Here is a 13,822-nt window from a genome sequence, read left to right as displayed (position 1 = left end):
TTTATAGTATAATTTTGACTACTCAGAAGAAATACAGACTTCAAGGCAAAACTTTTTAGATTTTTTTTGTTTCTTTATATTTAATTTATTTTTTGATGTTTATGTATTCAGTTTTGGACGTTATAAAAGAAAGCACATGTTTTGATCATAAAATAGATCTTTAACGGTAATAGAATATAAAGCGCAGGAAAATCTTGATTTTCAACAACATAGTTTTGGCAAACTATATGACTTTATGAATTTTGCATGCCTTTGGTTTTCTTGGGTTTTGGTTTTTTGTTTTGCCTTCGGTTTTATATAATGGAAACATTAGCAACCCACAGCAGAATACCCAGACAAACCCAGTAATAACTGATTTCAGTTGTCCTCGATATTTTGCCAATTTTTATCAAATAATAACCATAATTTTACACGTTTTTATTTCCTCTGTGAATTTCTAGTTAAGAAGGTAACAGACAGAAATATTTTATTTAACGCTTGTTAACTCCGTGCATAACTTTTCAGGATTGAGTCATATGCCTCCTTTGTACTTGCCCAGAACCCACACTTACGGGGCCGTGACATCAGGGCAAAGCGACCCAAGACTTCATTTTTCTTTCCTGGTATCATTCAACTGCAGAGTCCACGGAGCCTTTCCAACCGGCGGAGCGTGGGCCCCCGTCCCTTCACCAGGGGAAAGCAGGGCCCCTCCGCTGGCGGGACATTCTGAAATTGGGGCACGCAGGCAGCTGGCCCAGGCGCTCTCGGCAGCTCAGGCCTGTGGCCTCGGGCTCTCACCCTCTCACCTCCCTCCCAGCAACCTGCGGGCTTTGTAGAGAGCAGGACGCTCGGTGGGCTGAGGTTCCCCCGAACCTAGGAAACTGCTCCGAGGGATCCCAGGTGCAGCAGAGGCTTTCGCGGCCAGTCCCGGGAGCCCAGCAGGCCTTCTGCTCTGAGGGGACGCGCACCCTGTCCCCGCGAGCCTCACTATGTGCACGGCGAGAGCACAGACGTCTGTTCCAGTCGGACTTGCAAGGATAACCGCATAATTTAATTAGGTAGGCCTCATTCTGGTCAATATGTGCATGAAAATACAGTCATTATGTCCACGAAATCAAAGTCGAATGCTTGGAAAGACCGCACAGGGAGAATTCAGTGAAAATTCATATCGATTTAGGTGCGGGTGAGAGAGCTGTAAATAAACGGAGGAAAAAACCGTAAAACTCCCGTGGGATTCCACGCTGCCTGTGCCCTGCTCCGCCTGATTCCCCGGCTTCCCCCGAGCATTTCCACGCGGCTCCATCGGACCCTAACGGTCGGGTTGAATGGGCGGCTGGGGCGACGGGCAGTCGGGTGCAGTGAGGAGCTAGCGAGCCGTCACCAGCCTGCCACCTGCGAGGAGAGAGCTGGGATATGGGACGCTTGGACTGAAGTTTAAGTGATCCCCGCACAGCCAGTTTCAGGCCACGCTCAGATGGAGCTGGGGAGGGACGTGCAGAGCGGGTCTGGTGAGCGGGCCCGACCCCCGCGGGTCAGGAGGTGACACGGAGCCATGGCCACGCTCCGGGAGTGCAGCCGTCACGGCTTCATCGCGGCCCCGCAGGACGGGACCAAGGGCGCCCGGGCGTGAGGGCCTGGTTGTGCACGGCTGCACCTGCTCACACCTCTCTCCCGGCTGGAGAGCCAGAGTCCGCGTGTTCCGGGAGCACAATCAGAAGAGCAGTTGTCCCGGACTGTTGAATCCAGGCTCTTCCATCCGCGCACATGTGTCTCCTCTGCCTCCGGGGCTCACCCACACGCGTTGCCGCCGCCGGCTCGCGTCTCTCCAGGACCTCCTGTGCCGTGGTCCGTGGGACGTCACTTCGGAAATCAACCAAAACAGCCCAAGAACCCCGTCACCCGGAACCCAGACCCTGGAGGTGGCCTGAGGCTTCTGGAAGAGCATGCTTTTTGGGTTTTCTCTTGGCTTATTGGGGGCTATCGTTTTTGTTCCCAGAGATAAATAATATTAGAATGAAACACGTACTGCGGAAATGTCTAAATTTCTGTGTGGGAAGAAGCTAAGCTGTGTTTACTTTAACTTTTTATTCTTAAAGATACCGGAATTTGAAAGGGAAACAGTACTGAGGGTGCAGGGCCGGCCGGGTGGGGTGCAGAGCAGGGAGGAGCAACCATTCTCTCCCGATCCTTCTCTCCGGGAGGAATCCACAAAGTCACTGATGGGGCACACGTGGGAGGCGGCACTCCCGGGTCCCCAGCAGCCGCGGTGCCGGAGGCGAGCCGCGCCGCAGAACGAGATGCGCCCGTGACACGCGTGAGGCCGGCTGCTCCGTGTGCAGCTGCCCCGGGAGGCCCCAGGCTCCTGAAGCCTGCACATCTGTGGCCTCTGAGATCAGCAGCGCGGTGCTTCGGCCCCCCGCGTACCGTGGCCGCAAATCCAACAGCGTGTTGTGTACAGAGATCCTGATCCCGCGATCTCGGCCCTCAGATTTCACTCTCCTAGAATCAATAACTTGTCATGTGCAGCCAAGACAAACGCTACCTAATGGCCCCATGTTTATTAAGTCAATATATGGCTGGGAGGGAAATCCTTGGCATTGTTTGTACGCGGTATAAATATTTAGGACTGCGCCAGTAACAGGGGTCTCTGTGTATATTATACAGCGTTCTCTTTTATCCAGTTTGAAGAAGTAGTTGCCGGAGCGGATGCAAATTGTCCAAACAAACATCTGTTTCTTCCTGCAGCTGGACGATTGCCATCACCCCTCCCGGGGAGCCCCGGTGGTCTCAGCGTGTGCTCACAGGTAGTGCACGCTGGGCCGGGGTTGGAAGAGCACAGGGTGGGGCTGCCGTGCGCGTGGTGGCACTGAGTGCAGCGTGGGCTGGTGCTGTGAGGTATCGTGGGCGTCATGAGGTGTGGTGTGCTGTGTGGTGAGGTGAGGTGAGTTGAGGTGAGGCGTGGTACCGCGAGGTGTGGTGTCACGTGATGCTGTGTGCCCAGCTGTGGCACACTGTGGGGTGTGATGTGGTGAGTTAGGGTATGTTAAGGTTTGGTCAGGTGTGATGTCGCCTCATGAGGTGCAGTATGATGTGTGGTGCAGTGTGGTGTGGTGAGGTGCTGTGTCGTGGTACGTGTGGTGAGGGGCGGTGCATTGTGAGGTATGATATGGCACGTTGTGGTGTGTTGTTTGGGGTTTGGTGAGGTGTAGGGTCATGAGCTGTCGTATGATGTGTGGTGTTATGTGGTGAGGTGTGGTGAGGTGTTGTCTGGTGATACGTGGTGAGGTGTGGCGAGGTGTGAGGTGCAGTGAGTTGTGCTGTGTTGTTTGGGGTTTGGTGAGGTGTAGGGTCATGAGCTGTCGTATGATGTGTGGTGTTATGTGGTGAGGTGTTGTCTGGTGATACGTGGTGAGGTGTGGTGAGGTGTGAGGTGCAGTGAGTTGTGCTGTGTTGTTTGGGGTTTGGTGAGGTGTAGGGTCATGAGCTGTCGTATGATGTGTGGTGTTATGTGGTGAGGTGTGGTGAGGTGTTGTCTGGTGATACGTGGTGAGGTGTGGCGAGGTGTGAGGTGCAGTGAGTTGTGGTGTGTTGTTTGGGGTTTGGTGAGGTGTAGGGTCATGAGCTGTCGTATGATGTGTGGTGTTATGTGGTGAGGTGTGGTGAGGTGTTGTCTGGTGATACGTGGTGAGGTGTGGTGAGGTGTGAGGTGCAGTGAGTTGTGCTGTGTTGTTTGGGGTTTGGTGAGGTGTAGGGTCATGAGCTGTCGTATGATGTGTGGTGTTATGTGGTGAGGTGTGGTGAGGTGTTGTCTGGTGATACGTGGTGAGGTGTGGCGAGGTGTGAGGTGCAGTGAGTTGTGCTGTGTTGTTTGGGGTTTGGTGAGGTGTTATGCGGGACTGTGAGGTGTGCTGAGGTGTGGTGAGGTACCGTGAGGCGTCGTGTCACGTGGTGCTGTGTGGTGAGGTGTTGTGAGGTGTTGTGAGGTGTTGTGAGGTGTTGTCTTACATGGTGTTGTGCTCCGTGGTGAGGTTGTGTGGTGTGAGGCGTGGGGGGGCGAGTTGTGGTCCGCTGTCTGGGGTTTGGTGAGCTGGTGCACGGGACTGTGAGGCGTGCTGAGTGCTGCGCTGCGGGCCGCCTGCCGTTGGAAGCTGGAGGCACGATGAGGTCTGGCTGGCACCTGGAAACAGCCAGAGGCCCCTGGGGAGGGGGGCAGCGCTGCCCGTGGGAGCGGCTGGCGCGGCTGCGCTGTGAGACCGCTGCCCCCCAGGTCTCACGTCCTCGGGCTCCGGAGACCCGAGCTGCTCTGAGAATGGGTTTTGTCGGCCGAGCGCCCGGTCCTCTCTTCAGTTCTCTGAGTCTTTGCATCATTATGTGCCAATACCCCAGAGGACGCCAAATTCTTGCCGGAGCCAACTAGCGGTCGTGGACTTTTCTAGAACAGTAGGGCGGCCAGACGCTGGCGGGCCCGGGGCCTCTCGCCAGAACTCCACGAGCCGCGCGTCTCCGGGAATCCCTTCCTCCACCGTGGGTCCTCGCCCCGGACGCGGCGGAAGGTGACCCCCCAGCGTGCCCCGGGACTCCCACTCGCTCCCCGGGACGCCCGGCACTCAAGGAGGGAGGCGCTGCCCACGGCGGCCAGCACGTGCTCTCCAACGGCGGCCGGGTGGCAGGGACCGGGAGGCAGGGTCACAGAGGGGAGCCCGTCCCGCTGCGTCCTGGCTCTGGCGAAGCGGCACCGTGCGCCCCCGGGCGAGGGGGGAGAGGCCTCAGCCCGGCCCCCCCGCAGCCCCCGACGGGAAGCGCGTGGTCGGCAGCCACCCTGGCGGCAGGACCGTGTGGCGGCTCTGGGCCTTCCGGGGAGCGGCTGACAGGTCCGCGGCCTTCTCTGGCCAGGGGGGCCGCCCCCCGTGACCTTGAGGTCTCGCCGTCTCCCCCTTGTCCTCTAAGGAGAGAGAAAAGACGGCTTACCAGGTGCAGGGCCTTGGGGTCCCAGCGAGGGGACCGGCCGCGGCGGGCCGGGGTCCCCGCTCCTCCGAGCTGAGTGCGGGTCGTGGGGCCGGCAGCGGGCGCAGGGCCTGGTGTGGGGGCGGCCGGGCCCCTGGTGCCGCGTGGTGCCCGGTCCACGGCGCGTGTCCCAGAGCGTGCACGGCGCACAAGGGCCTGGGCACTATTCTGGGCACACTCACTGGACACGGGGGACTTTCCCGCAGCCTCCCGTCTCATGGGACTCGGGCGCGGCGTGCGGCTCCGCCTTCCCCGTTGGGCTTGGCCCCATTCTGCGGGCTCGGTCCACACGCGGCCCCTCCCACCCGTGTCCCGGCTCCAGAGGGCAAGGGCGTCTGGGAGGTTCCTCCGGGCCCCACAGCCCCGCTTCTAGGCAGGAGGGCGTCCGGCCCGTGTGGAAGGGTGTCGGGCAGAGCCACCAACCTGGCGCCACCAGAGGCCGCTGCCCCGTCACACAGGCCCAATTCCCGCGTGGGGAGGCCGTGGGTCGCGGGGACTCCGCTTCCCTCACCCGCCTCACGGGCTGGATCGGCGTCCTTTGGAGCGGGTCACGCGGGAGCGCGTGTGCAGCACGTGTGCGCCGTTCCCACGCAGCGGGCCGTGGGCAGCCCCAGCGCAGCGAACACGGCAAGTGTGTGGGGCGGCGGGAGGGACGGGGACGGCGATGGGGACGGGGACGGGCGGAGGCTCGAGCCTTGGCAAGGAGCCCCCAGCAAGTGCGGCTCCAGCCCCAGGGACGAGCCCCCAGTTGTGGGCTGGTCCGGGTCCTTGTGTGGTGACCCGGGCCCACGTTCCATCTGTGACCAGGGAGGCGTCCGCCGCTCAGATGAGGGCAGGGCACTGGGGCCCCAGGAGACCCCTGTGAGCCCCCCCAGCCGTGTCCCCCCCATGAGGGCCCCCCCCGACAGGCAGCCCGGGGCCCCGCCACCACCTCCTGCGTCCCGCTCAGGGGCGAGTGAGCTCCAGGCAGCGCCGCCAGCGGGCTCGTCCGTCTGTCCCGAGGTCCGTGGCCGGAGCCGCCTGCCACCGCCGCGGGAGGTGGGAGCAAGAAGCAGCTGCGGCCCGGGCGCCCGAGTTCCCCCGACCCGGCAGGCGCCCTCCTGCTGCTGCACGTTGGCCCGCGGGCCGCGCGTGCATGTGGCTGTGCGTGGGTCCCGGGGCGTGGGCCAGTGGCTGTGCTGGGCCGGGCAGGTCGGGCGGGCGAGGCCGGGGCCGGGCAAAGGCCTGAGGAGGCTGAGGGCGGCGGGCGGCCCCCTAGCCCGGCCGCAGCACGTGCCCCACTCCCGTCAGGCCGCCGGCCGCTCGCGTGCAGCCCGGGGCCCGTGGGCTCAGCCCAGCGCCCTCCCACCACACACGTTCACGCATCCTCACGGGCGCCCGAGCCCACGGACGCGCATTCCCACCTGCCCATGGGCGCACACGTGTACAACGTTCACTCTCCTGTTCCCAGGCACGTGCCCACAGTCACACGAGCCAGTGACTCGATTTCCCCTCACCGCTGAGAAGCTGCGGCACCATGAGGAGCGACAGGCGTCCCCGGCGCGGCGCCAACACACGACAGCCGGGCGCCGGCCTTCGCAGGGCTGCAGCCACACACGTGTGTTCGCGTCACGGCTGAAAGTAGGAGACGTTAGACGTAAACGGACAAAACTATCTCTTCAGGCCGAGTGTCCAGACTTTGTCACTGTCCCCAGGACATTGTACACTTTGTGTTAAATATTTAAAACACGGAGACGAGGCAGATGGAGCCGAGCGCCCCGTGTCCGCGTGGACGTCTTGCCCGACCGCCGCGGCCCTATGCCAGCGCTCGGGCACCCCCAGATGAGCGGTCACCCGCGGCTGCGAGGACGGCCAGGGATGCCCGAGGGCACATTAGCGGCTCCACCACGTGACACGGGGCGCCAGCTGCCCCGCCCCCAGGACACGTCCCCGCGGGGACACGGAGCATCACCTGGGTGCCCATCACCTCTCCCCCCTCAGGTCCTCGCCGCCGTCCCCGCCTCTGCGGTGGGTGGGGGAGCCCCGCGGTCAGCACTCGGCTGTGTCCCTGCTCCGTAACCTTGTCCCGGGTCCCCGGCACGCCCCGCTGACCCGGCGGGAAACGCTCACTTCCAGTGTGGACGGCGGCAGGCTCGGCGGCTGCGGCGCCCCGGCCAGGACCCTGGCAGGCTCTACGGGGCGCTCCCTACGGGCAGTGGTGTCCACGGTGTGCGCCCGCGGGGGGCTCAGCCGGCTGCTCCCACACTGCGTGGGCCCCACGCCCCGGGAACAGGACGCTCAGAAACCGCCTGCCGGTCCCCGGGTCCTCGGCTCGGACAGTCCCGCACCATCTCCCCCCGGGAGCCGCGGCCGGCAGCGCACCACCCGCACTCGCACCGCCCGTGTCCACACCGGCTGGGGCGCCTTTAGCCCGGGAAAACCGAGTGCAAGGACTCGCACGTCAAGCCGAGTTCCTCAGCATCTGATGCCGTAGATCCTTCGAGACGCCACCCGAACCTCGGACGGTCCCCAGAATCGTTCCAGCCCCAGGAAACCTAAACCTTAGTTTTTAAAGTCACCAGTGACTGCTGAGCGATACGCCGCCCCGTGTATCTTCGTATATGGGTTGGTCTTTGATGCACATTTTCCGGCGTCCCCGGGGAGCTCGAGGAGCCCAGCCTGAGGAACCAGCCTCGCACACTGGGTGCTCTGTCGGCGGAGACATCGCTTTGGTTAACCTCCGGGTCGGTCTTCACGGGGTCCCGGAAAAGGAGCTAAAGGATCGGGTGCAAGAAAAGCAGGCTTCCTCTCTGGGCCGCGGCTGTGCGGCCCGCCGGGTCCGGCGAGCGGGGCAGGGCCGCGGGCCGGTGTGCGGGGCTCCCCAGCTCTGCATCCCAGTGGGACCCTCCGTGTCCCTGTCCCCGAGGGGGCTCAGCCCCGCAGTCCGCTCTAAGCTGGGCCACAGTCTCCAGGACGAGCGTCCTCTCCTCCCAGCCCCCGGCCAGGGCCCCCGCACACCAGCCCGCGTCCACCGGGGCACAGGCCGAGGGAGAAGCTGAGCGGCCTCGCTCTGCACACGACTCCGCTGCGTCCCGCCCGAGGGCCTCAGGGGCCCGGGAGCGTCTGCCCGCACCGACGACCGCCACGGCCCCGCCAGGCCCTGTGGTCTGCTGGACTGGAGCGTGAGGCACGCAGAGGCGGCACCGCGCGGGGCCCCGGGAGCCGGCCAAGCACCACGGCCGAGGAGGCTCCGGAGCCCGTGAGCGAGGAGGGAGTGGGCCGCGGCTGGCCTGGGCCCCAGGGGACGTGCTGGGGGAGCCAGGGGCGGGGCTCAAGTCTGGGTGCCCACGGTCCCCTGGTCCCGCTGGCCCGGGAGGCGTGGTGTCTGCTCCGGGGGCACCGTGGCCTCGGGGGCTGATGCCATGACCCTGGGCCTCTGCGGGAGCTCTGGGGGGGTGACTCGGGAGGCTGCGGGTCCCCGGGAAGGTCCCCAAACACCAAGGACACCACCAGGCCGACGTGCGCACCGAAGCCCCGCCGGGGAATGTGTCCCGGTGCTCGGGGCGGGCGAGGCACCGGCTCCAGGCCTCCAGGAGCAACGCTCAAAACTCCCCTGGGTCACACTCGGGTGTGTGAGGGAGGAGGACCCACAGCCCACCTTCTCCTCCTGCCCTGGGCAGGGGACCCAGGGGCGCCGGCTGTGCTGCCCTCGGCCTCCAGACCCCGCTGGCCACCAGCAGGCCCCGTCCCCAGCCCCAGCCCCGGGAACAGCAGCCCGCACAGGCCGCGCTAGACCTGCCCACGGGGGGCAGGTGCACGCAGACCCGCCCCCTGGGGAAGCTGAGTCCCCACACCCGTGGGAGGGGCACACTGGGAGGGGACAGCACTGGTGCCCCTGCTCCCCGGTGCTGGCGGGGATGCGGAGAAGCCTGCGGAGCCTCCCGCCTGGCCAGGCCACAGGGCAGCTGTACCCCCGGGGGCGGGGGCGTCAAGGTGAATGCATGGCCCACTTTCAGGCTTCTCCAGAAACACGGGTGGGCAGGGTGGGGGGGTTCTAAGGGGAGGCTCCCCTGACGCGGGGGCAGCACACCCGAAATCTGCAGGGGGCGGGCAGCCGCACCAGGGAGGCATCGGAGGGTGCCCTCCACTGGGCTGGGGGCGTCGTCGCCTGATTGGGTGAGGCCCGCCCCCGGGGGGATGTAACCCGCGGGACTTGCTCTGCTGATTTAAAGGGTGGTCTCCTGCTAAAACCCTTCAGAGCGAGGACCGCAACACCGCCCAGCCACACGTCTTGGTGCCGCGGCCCCGCCAAGGGGACGCCGACGGCTGTGCCGCCTCCGGGCAGCGATCACGAGGGGCAGCTGGCCCAGGCCTGTCAGCCGCGGGTCCCCCCGACGGTGTGCGGACGGCGCTCAGCGTGGCGGGACCAACGCTTGCCCTCGGGGACTCTGGGGACATGGGGTCTCCGCCCAGTGCCGCAGGCCCCTGAGGAAGGACGGGCTCGCGGGAGGAACATTCTGCTGGGGACTGTCACCCGGATGCCGCCTGAGCAACGCCGTTGGGCCGCCGAGTCCTCCCGCAACCCGGCACCACTGTCCACTTCTCCACCTGCGCGGTGGGCGGCTGTGCGAGGGTCAGGTTCCCGAGGGGTCCCCACCCCCACCCCGGCCCGGGAGGGCACCCCCAGTGCCCCTGTCACCTGGACCACCCTCAGAGCACGCCGGCCCCCCACCACCTCCCCCGCCCCGAGGGCCAGAGAGAGCCCCGCGAACACACTCACACTGCAGGGCAGCGAGGCATCTGACCTCCCGTCACCGCCCAAGTTCAACGACACCAGCCTCCAAAGACACTGGTTCCGGGTCCCTTATGGTTTATGTGGTGCTACTTTCCCACCAAGGAGACAGTTTCTGAGGACGGTGCCCTAATGGTGCCCCCGACAGTAACCCCTGATGGTGCCCTGACTGTGCCCTGACGGTGACCCGATGGTGACCCTGAGGGTGCCCTGATGGTGTCCTGATGGTGACCTCTGACAGTGCCCAGCAGGTAACCTGACAGTGACCCTGATGGTGACCCCTGACGGTGCCCTGATGGTGACCCCTGATGGTGTCCTGATGGTGACCCCTGATGGTGACCCGATGGTGACCTGATGGAGACCTTACAGTGACCTGACGGTGCCCTGATGGTGACCCTGATGATGACCCCTGACGGTGCCCTGACAGTGACCCCTGATGATGACCCTGGCAGTGCCCTGAAGGTGACCCGATGGTGACCCTGAGAGTGTCCTGATGGTGACCTCTGACAGTGCCCTGAAGGTAACCTGACGGTGACCCTGATGGTTACCCTGGCAGTGCCCTGACAGTGACCCTGACGGTGCCCTGAAGGTGCCCTGATGGTGACCCTGAGGGTGTCCTGATGGTGACCCTGACAGTGACCTGATGTGACCCTGACAGTGCAGGAGGAAAGGGGAGCTGCGGCCGCATGGACAAGAAGCCCGCGTGGGAGGGACGAGAGCCTGTGAAGCAGCACGGGGGAGATGGTGGGGCTGCCGGTACCCGGCCGGGAAGGGAGAGCCAGCCGGGCATGCGGGGCGCGGGCGGTGGGGGGCGGCAGGATCAGCGGGGGGCAGGGGGGAGGCAGTGGAGGGCACCGGGCAGGGGAGGCAGCAAGGGGGGTGGGTGAGTTGGCGGGGGAGGAGGCAGGGAGACGGCGGGGGGACGGGGGGGGCAGGTGTTGCCAAACCCCGAGGGCACCAGGAGCTGCATCCTCCGCCCCCCAGGCCCTGGCAGCGCGTGCAGATGGCTACGCGGCCTGGCCTGCAGGCAGGAGGCCGCCCGCCCAGGACCCGGTATGTCCCGTCGTGAAGCTGGTGTTGACTCCCTCGACGACCGCAGAGAGTCCACGGACAGCCCCACCCCAGCTCGAGCCCTGGTCCCGTGACCGTGACCCTGGAGGCTGGTGGCAGAGGGCCGGGGGCAGCGGGCGCAGGCCCTGGGCGCTGGAGCAGGGCCCGTGTCGCTGCCCGCGAGCTCCGGGAAGCACCCACCGGCGGCGCGGGGCCTCACGCACCCACAAGGGCCTCTCCGTGTGGCTCGCGGGCCGCGGGCGCGGGGCTTGTGCCTCGCTCAGGAGCTGCCTCCCGCCAACCTGGCCAGCGGGAGCGAGGGCAGCCCGGGTCCCCGCCCGGAGACAGCCCGGATCTCAGCACGTCCCTGTAGACGGGGGAGGCGGGAGGGCCGGGCAGCCAAGCCCAGAACCGAGAAGACTTCTCCGGTAACCTGGGGGGACCGAGGGCCACCCCCGCCCTGGGGGCCGATCGGGGCGACGTGCTGCCACTGCGGGCGCCCTGGGTGGGCAGGAGGTGGGCCGCGTGCAGCCACACGGGGCAGGCGTTGGAGCCCGAGGGCAGCCAGGCAGGCGGGAATCTGGAATCCGCCCGGGGTGCGTTTGGGGAGGAAGGGGCTTGCCGCCGCCGCCGCCCTCCGTGTTTCCAGCCCCGTGTCCACGGCCGACCGTCTGCCTCCCCGGCGCCCCAGGGCCCCGAGCAGGCCGTGGAAGGAAGGGAGGAAACCCGCCCGAGAGCGCCCATCACGGGCACCAGCTGCGACCGGGGCAAGCACAGCGTCAGGCCTCCCTCCGCGGCGCCGAAGCCTCCGCATCGTGACAAGACCCCCGGTGATTGGCTGCCCTCGGGAGGAGGGGGCACCCGGGAGCACGAAGGGGATCTGTCGTCTGCGCCTCCTGTGGGGCCAGCAGGGGACAGGTCCGTGAGCGCCGTCGCCGTCCTAGCTGACCTCTACTAGGACCTCGCAAGGACCCCGTGACTGTGGAGACGTCCCGTCCTCGTTGACGGGTGAGAAAACCTGGGGCTTTATGAGTGGCTGGCTCCGGCCCACTGGGCCACTAGGGGGAACGACGTCATGAGCTGCCACCTGCTGATCCCACCGTAGCTGCTGTTGCCATCTTTCCAGGAGGCTGTCGGTCTGGCTAGGTGACCCCCCCGCCCCCGATACCTGCGCCCGTCAGGCTTCGTGGAGCCACCAGAAACCTACCTCCAGGCTCCAGGCACCGTCTCCTCGTCCAGTCCTGACCAGTCTGACCGCGGTCCACTCATTTCCTCCGAGACCTCTCTGGCCCCTGAGAACTGGGGGGGTCGCTTGGGCCACGGCAATGGGTGTGAGTTCACGTCCGCAGCAAAGCAGTCCTCCAAGAGGTGAGGCTCAGGAGGGCCAAGAACCCCGCAAGGGAGGAGATGTTTCAGACAGGCCTGCAACGTCCGCAGAGGAATCGGATGCTTTCCCGCATCCTCTGAAGGACCTCGCGGGAGCCCATCGGGGAGCGCCGGTGCCTCTGAGCTGGTTCAACACGGGGTAAGCATTCTCGGCCTCCGCCTCCCCTCCCTTTCAGCAAAGTGAAAGTGGGACCCTAAATAGACAGAACGGGTTTTCACGGAGGGGTCCTATGGGACAAGGAGGTGGCAGCAAGAAAGACCCGGCCCATGACCCACGTGGCCAAGGACGGGTCAAGCTCTAGCAGGGCAGGTGTCCCCCCGGGTGAGCACATGTGGCCTGCAGCCTCGGGCCTGGCCGCGCCTCCAGCCAGTCAGGGTGTCCTTCCAGGAAGAAAGGGACCTGCCATGCCTTCGGGGGACGCCAACACTGACTGCCCCTCGGAAGCCCGCTGCCTGGGGGGTGAGCCTCTCTCTGTCGGCACAGCTGGTCTCTCGAGGGCTCGCATCTGCCACAACGTCGTACGGACGCCGCGCCGCGGAAGGGCCACACGGGGTGAGTCCTCAGTGATGGTAAACACGCCAGGGGCACCAGTTCAGCCGCTCGGCTGCAGGAAACCCATTAATACGTGAGGTTTTCTGGGGCACAAGCAAGATCTGTGGGATCCATTACCACACCCTAAATCTATAGATTTTTAAACACGTGCACAAATATTTTCTATAAAACTCGTTTTTATGTGCATATTAAAATTTCCCCTTTGTGCTCTGTCTCCAATAAGGTCCAAAACTCCTATCTGCATAACATGAGATTTCTCATTTTTTCTATTTGACGACACACAGTTGCCTCTTCCTACCTGTACCATCAAACACGCGATTCCGTATACGCGCGTCTTCTCTTGCTTCTGTTGCTGTTTTTAGCTGACTTCGGGTAGAAGCACAGATGTCATTTTAATCCTGCTTGATGTCGTCTTCAAAGGGGAAAATTGTCATTCCTCCTGGTGGAAAACATCAGCTCGAAGTGAAAGCCAAAAACCACAGAACATCTCACTGTCCACGGCCCTGGGTTTTCTCTGCTGCAGCTGGGGTCAGCGTGCGCGGTCGTGCGTGGGCACGGAGCGGGGGACGGCACGTTGGGGAAGGCAAGCACGAGGCAGGTGTGCGCCCCAGTCGGAATTCCTCCCATCCACCTGAAGAAGAGTACACGTCCCTCTGTAGTTCAAATAATTCAACTTTTTTTTTTTTTAATTTTTATTTATTTATGATAGTCACAGAGAGAGAGAGAGGCAGAGACACAGGCAGAGGGAGAAGCAGGCTCCATGCACCAGGAGCCCGATGTGGGACTCGATCCCGGGTCTCCAGGATCGCGCCCTGGGCCAAAGGCAGGCGCCAAACCACTGCGCCACCCAGGGATCCCCAAATAATTCAACTTTTTAAGAACCGCACACCCACCGAGCCAAATGAGAGACATCTGGAACCGTGTAGAGTGACTGAGAGCTCTTCTCAGAGGGAAAAATAGGATATTTGAATGTCCCCACCATCTAGTCACACAACCCAGGCCTCTCACTAACGTGCTGAGTCACCACGATACTAATGGTAAAGAGCGTTGCTCTGGCCTCACGATCGTTCAGCGGGAAA

The sequence above is a fragment of the Nyctereutes procyonoides genome, unplaced genomic scaffold (genome assembly GCF_905146905.1).
Source record: "Nyctereutes procyonoides isolate TBG_1078 unplaced genomic scaffold, NYPRO_anot_genome, whole genome shotgun sequence".
Lineage (NCBI taxonomy): Eukaryota > Metazoa > Chordata > Mammalia > Carnivora > Canidae > Nyctereutes > Nyctereutes procyonoides.
This window is presented reverse-complemented; position numbering follows the sequence as displayed.